This window comes from Somniosus microcephalus, chromosome 9 (assembly GCF_052327205.1).
Source record: "Somniosus microcephalus isolate GS21.2 chromosome 9, FLI_Smic_1.0, whole genome shotgun sequence".
In the NCBI taxonomy this organism is placed as follows: domain Eukaryota; kingdom Metazoa; phylum Chordata; class Chondrichthyes; order Squaliformes; family Somniosidae; genus Somniosus; species Somniosus microcephalus.
Window position 1 is genome coordinate 207,705,146 of NC_140995.1, and position 6,719 is coordinate 207,711,864.

Below are 6,719 nucleotides of genomic sequence, written 5' to 3' on the forward strand. Positions count from 1 at the left end.
GAGTTTTGGCAACTTTGAACAAATTATGGTTAAGATAGGATGAAGGACCACATGAAATATGATTTTTAGGATGTAAAACTGGACAAAATTTCACTGCTGTTTATATATTCTAAAGCTACTTATGTGCACAGTTATCCAATACACTACAATATGCACATTTATCCAATACACTACAATATGCACATTTATCCAATACACTACAATATGCACAGTTATCCAATACACTACAATATGCACATTTATCCAATACACTACAATATGCACAGTTATCCAATACACTACAATATGCACATTTATCCAATACACTACAATATGCACAGTTATCCAATACACTACAATATGCACATTTATCCAATACACTACAATATGCACAGTTATCCAATACACGACAATATGCACATTTATCCAATACACTACAATATGCACAGTTATCCAATACACGACAATATGCACATTTATCCAATACACTACAATATGCACATTTATCCAATACACTACAATATGCACAGTTATCCAATACACTACAATATGCACATTTATCCAATACACTACAATATGCACATTTATCCAATACACTACAATATGCACAGTTATCCAATACACTACAATATGCACATTTATCCAATACACTACAATATGCACAGTTATCCAATATACTACTTTTGTATACATTTACCCAGTATGCTACTATGATCATTATTATTCTAAAGGAGCAGTTTTTATACAAAAGACTCCCAAGTTCAATACAAGTCGCACAACTCGTTAATTAAATGTGAAAACAAGAAAATCTATTACCTGGGAAAACTGCTCAGCAGCCTTATGATTTCAGTCTATGAAATAGCTACAGTAACAACAGAAATTAAATGTATATCCAATTATATCAATCACGTTACTGGATTTCAAAAGATGCAGCAGTAATATTGTATAAAGTTCAATAAGGAGAGCTTCCTTGAGTTATTTTTTTGTGGCTAATAGGCACCATCTAGTGGTAAATGGCGTGTTAGGCTTTTGATAGAATGTTCTAATTTAAATAGCCACGCCGTATTTTCTTACTTGTTATGAATCTGATTACACAGCTAAACCTCGAAGTAAAGGATGGTATCAAATTGAAAACGAAGGCATACAATGTTGCCAAGATTGGTGGGAGACCAGAGGATTGGGAAATTTTTAAAAACCAGCAAAGGATGACTAAAAAAATAAAGAGAGAGAAGATGAATTATGAGAGTAAACTGGCAAGAAACAATGGGCCAGAAATTAGGATCGGGTGCTTGCCGTGCGTGCAAGCCCCCGATGTGCACTCACCCGATGCGCCGACATCTGAAGCCTGGGCCTGCTTGGAATTCCTGTCACTGACCCGGTTCAGATGTCGGCGCGATGTGCTTACCTGATCCAGCGGCGTAGTTAGTGCGATGTGCCGGCTGGGATCAGGTGAGCACTGTGCAGCCAATCAGGGGAGGGGAAACTTCATTCATGAGTTTGATAGTAAGAACTGTCAAACTCATGAAAAGTACGGGCGCCCAAAAGACTAGTTTAACTTTAAATAAAATTTAAAAAAACATCCCAATAATTAAATAAACTATAAATAACTTTAAAAAACTATTTTAAACAATTAATCAAATTTTTGCAAAAAATAATTTTTTAAGAAATCGGGTCTAAAATTAAACTTACCTTACTGTAAAGTCCTTAAAAACAATAAAGCTGTGGAAAAAATGTTATAATTTTAAATAATAGACCACTCACCTTCAAGAATCCAGTCCTTACGCCTCCTTTTTATATGTGTAAAAAGTTCAGGCCCTTGCACACGGGCAAACCTGTCAAAAAGAAGGAAGTTCAACGCGTGCGCGCAGAGTCCTGCGCGCACGCGTTGAACCTCTGAACCCCTTGGAGGAAATGCTGGTTTCCCGCGCATGCGTTGTGCATGCTGAAATCCGGCACTTCCAGCGGGCCCACGCGTGAGTACCCCGTCCGTACTCACGCATTGGGACCGGAATTACTGGCCCATTAAAACAGATAGTAAGAGCTTCTACAGGTATATAAAAAGGAAGAGGGTAGCTAAAGTAAACGTTGGTCCCTTAGAGGATGAGACTGGGGAATTAATATTGGGGAACGGGGAAATGGCAGAGACTCTGAACAAATATTTTGTATCTGTCTTCATGGTAGAAGACACTAACAACATCCCAATAATGGATAATCAAGGTGCCACAGGGAGGGGGGAAATAAAGACAATCACTATCACTAAGGAAATAGTACTTGGTAAAATAATGGGACTAAAAGATGACAAGTCCCCTGGACCAGATGGCCTGCATCCCAGGGTCTTAAAAGAAGTGGCTGCAGAGATAGTGGATGCATTGGTTGCAATATACCAAAATTCCCTGGACTCTGGAGAGGTCCCAGCGGATTGGAAAACCGCAAATGTAACACCCCTATTTAAGAAAGGAGGGAGACAGAAAGCAGGAAACTATAGACCAGTTAGCCTAACATCTTTCATTGGGAAAATGCTGGAGTCCTTCATTAAGGAAGCAGTAGCAGGGCATTTGGAAAATCATAATGCAGTCAAGCAGAGTCAGCATGGTTTTATGAAAGGGAAATCATGTTTAACAAACTTGCTGGAGTTCTTTGAGGAGGTAACGAGCAGGGTGGACAAAGGTGAACCAGTGGATGTGGTGTATTTAGATTTCCAGAAGGCATTCGATAAGGTGTCACATAAAAGGTTACTGCATAAGATAAGAGCTCACGGAATTGGAGGTAATATATTAGCATGGATACAGAATTGGCTAACTAACAGAAAGCAGTGAGTCAGGATAAATGGGTCTTTTTCCGGTTGGCAAACGGTAACCAGTGGGGTGCGACAGGGATCGGTGCTGGGGCCTCAACTATTTATAATCTACATTAATGGCTTGGATGAAGGGACCGAGTGTAATGTAGCCAAGTTTGCAGATGATACAAAGATGGGTGGGGAAGCAAGTTGTGCAGAGGACTCAGAACCTGCAAAGGAATATAGACAGGTTAAGTGAGTGGGCAAACATTTGGCAGATGGAGTATAATGTGGGAAAGTGCGAGGTTATACACTTTGGCAGGAAAAATAAAAAAGCAAATTATTATTTAAATGGAGAAAGACTACAAAATGCTACAGTTCAGAGGGACCTGGGGGTCCTTGTGCATGAAACACAAAAAGTTAGCATGCAGGTACGGCAAGTAATCAAAAAGGCAAATGGAATGTTGGCCTTTATTTCAAAGGGGTTGGTGTATAAAAGCAGGGAAGTCCTGCTACAAATGTACAGGGTATTGGTGAGACCACACCTTGAGTACTGCGTACAGTTTTGCTCTCCTTATTTAAGGAAGGATATACTTGCATTGGAGGCAGTTCAGAGACGATTCACTAGGTTAATTCCAGAGATGAGGGGGTTGACTTATGAGGAAAGGTTGAGCAGGTTGGGCCTATACTCATTGGAATTTAGAAGAAAGGTGATCTTATTGAAACATATAAGATACTGAGGGGGCATGACAAGGTAGATGCAGAGAGGATGTTTCCCCTCGTGGGGAAATCTAGAACGCGGGGCACAGTTTTAGAATAATGGGTCGCCCTTTTAGAACTGAGATGAGGAGGAATTTCTTCTCTCAGAGGGTCGTAAATTTGTGGAATTCTCTGCCCCAGGGAGTTGTGGAGGCTGGGTCATTAAATACATTAAAAAAAACATAAGAACATAAGAAATAGGAGCAGGCGTAGGCCATTCGGCCCTTCGAGCCTGCTCCACCTTTCAATGAGATCATGGCTGATCTTCTGCCTCAACTCCATTCACCGGCCCTATCGCCATATCCCTTGATGCCCTTACTAGTCAGAAATCTATCGACTTCTGTTTTGAATATACCCAATGACTGAGCCTCCACAGCCCTCTGGGGTAGAGAATTCCAAAGATTCACCACCCTCTGTGTGAAGAAATTTCTTCTCATCTCAGTCCTGAATGGCCTACCATTTATCTTGAGGCTGTGGCCCCTGGTTCTATACTCCCCAGCCAAGGGAAACATTCTCCCAGCATCCATCCTATCAAGCCCTGTAATAATTTTGTATGCTTCAATGAGATCCCCTCTCATTCTTCTGAATTCAAGAGAATACAGGCCTAGTTTACTCAATCTCTTCTCATACGACAGTCCCGCCATCCCTGGAATCAATCTCGTGAACCTTTGTTGCACTCCCTCTATGGCAAGTATATCCTTCCTTAGGTAAGGAGACCAAAATTGTACACAGTACTCCAGGTGTGGTCTCACCAAGGCCCTATATAATTGGAGTAAGACTTCTTTACTCCTGTACTCAAATCCTCTTGTAATGAAGGCCAGCATGCCATTTGCCTTCCTAATGACTTGCTGCACTTGTACATTCACTTTCAGTGACTCATGTACAAGGACACCCTGGTCCCTTTGAGCATCTGCATTCCCCAATCTTTCACCATTTAGGAAATATTCTGCCTTTCTGTTTTTTCTACCGAAGTGGATAATTTCACATTTATCCACATTATATTCCATCTGCCATGTTCTCGCCCACTCACTGAGCCTGTCGAGATCCCCTTGAAGCCTCTTTACATCCTCTTCGCAACTGACACTGCCACCTAGCTTTGTATCATCAGCAAATTTGGAAATGTTACATTTAGTCCCCTCATCCAAATCATTGATATAGATTGTGAATAGCTGGGGCCCAAGCACTGATCCTTGCGGTACCCCACTAGTCACAGCCTGCCATCCTGAAAAAAAACCATTTATCCCTACTCTTTGTTTTTTGTCTGTTAACCAATTCTCAATCCATGCTAGTATATTACCCCCAATTCCATGTGCCCTAATTTTGTTCACCAACCTCTTGTGTGGGACCTTATCGAAGGCCTTCTGAAAATCCAGGTACACCACATCTACCGGTTCTCCTTTGTCTACTCCACTAGTTACATCCTCAAAGAACTCCAATAGGTTTGCCAAACAGGATTCATAAATCCATGTTGACTCTGCCCAATCTTACTATTAGTTTCTAAGTGCCCAGTTATTGCATCCTTTATAATAGATTCCAGCAGTTTCCCAACTACTGATGTGAGGCTAACAGGTCTGTAGTTCCCCGTTTTCTCTCTCCCTCCTTTCTTAAATAGCGGGCTTACATTTGCTATCCTCCAATCTGCAGGAACCATTCCAGAATCTATAGAATTTTGGAAGATGACAACCAATGCGTCCACTATTCCAATGGCCACCTCTTTCAAAACCCTAGGATGTAGATGGAGATAGACAAATTTTTGCAAAATAAGGGAGTGAAGGGTTATGAGGAGCGGGCGGGGAAGTGGCTTTGAGCCCAAGATCAGCCATGATCTTATTGAATGGCGGAGCAGGCTCGAGGGGCCAAGTGGCCTATTCCTGATCCTATTTCTTATGTTCTTATTAATGCACTGCTAGTCTTTGTCTTACTTGAGGCAGAGTTTGTACAAAAAACAGCAGTGAAAAATAAATTGGTGGTAGAGCTCGCAGGTTTGGGAGGTGCTGTCGAAGAAGCCTTGGCGAGTTGCTGCAGTGTATCTTGTAGATGGTACACACTGCAGCCATGGTGTGCCTGTGGTGGAGGGAGTGAATGTTTAAGGTGGTGGACGGGGCGCCAATCAAGCGGGCTGCTTTGTCCTGGATGGTCGAGCTTCTTGAGAGTTGTTGGAGCTGCACTCATCCAGGCAAGTGGAGAGTATTCCATTACACTCCTGACCTGTGCCTTGTAGATGGTGGAAAGGCTTTGGGGAATCAGGAGGTGAGACACTCGCCCCAGAATACCCAGCCTCTGACCTGCTCTTGTAGGCACAGTATTTATGTGGCTGGTCCAGTTAAGTTTCTGGTCAGTGGTGACCCCCCAGGATGTTGATGGTGGGGGATTCGGTGATGGTAATGCCATTCAGCAGTGGTTAGACGCTCTCTTGTTGGAGGTAGTCATTGCATGGCACTTGTGTGGCGCAAATGTTACTTGCCACTTATCAGCCCAAGACTGAATGTTGTCCAGGTCTTGCTGCATGCGGGCATAGACTGCTTCATTATCTGAGGAGTTGTGAATGGAACTGAAGATTGTGCAGTCATCAGCGAACATCCCCATTTCTGACCTTATGATGGAGAGTAGGTTATTGATGAAGCAGCTGAAGATGGTTGGGCCTAGGGCCCTGAGGAACTCCTGCAGCGATGTCCTGGGGCTGAGATGATTGACCTCCAACAACCACAACCATCTTCCTTTGTGCCAGGTATGTCACCAGCCAGTGGAGAGTTTTTCCCCTGATTCCCATTGACTTCAGTTTTACTAGGGCTCCTTGATGCCACACTCGGTCAAATGCTGCCTTGATGTCAAGGGCAGTCACTCTCACCTCACCTCTGGAATTCAGCTCGTTTGTCCATATTTGGACCAAGGCTGTAATGAGGTCTGGAGTCGAGTGATCTTGGGAGGGAAAAAACTCTCCATTCCTGTTTGCTGTTGAGTGACCCTTGCTGGTTGTGAACTTATGGATCTTAGTTGAGAACAGAATAAATAAATAGCTTGCTGACACTCACTGTCCAGTCTGACATGTGGAGATGAGGCACTGAGGTTTGCTACCTTTGGACTTGTACCCCAGTGTGAGTCAATATCCTCAGGAGGGCAGGAGTAATGGGTGCAAATCAGTGGTAAAACCGAAAGAGGTAAAAAAAGTAAAGAATATGCATTTATATAGCGCCTTTCACATCCT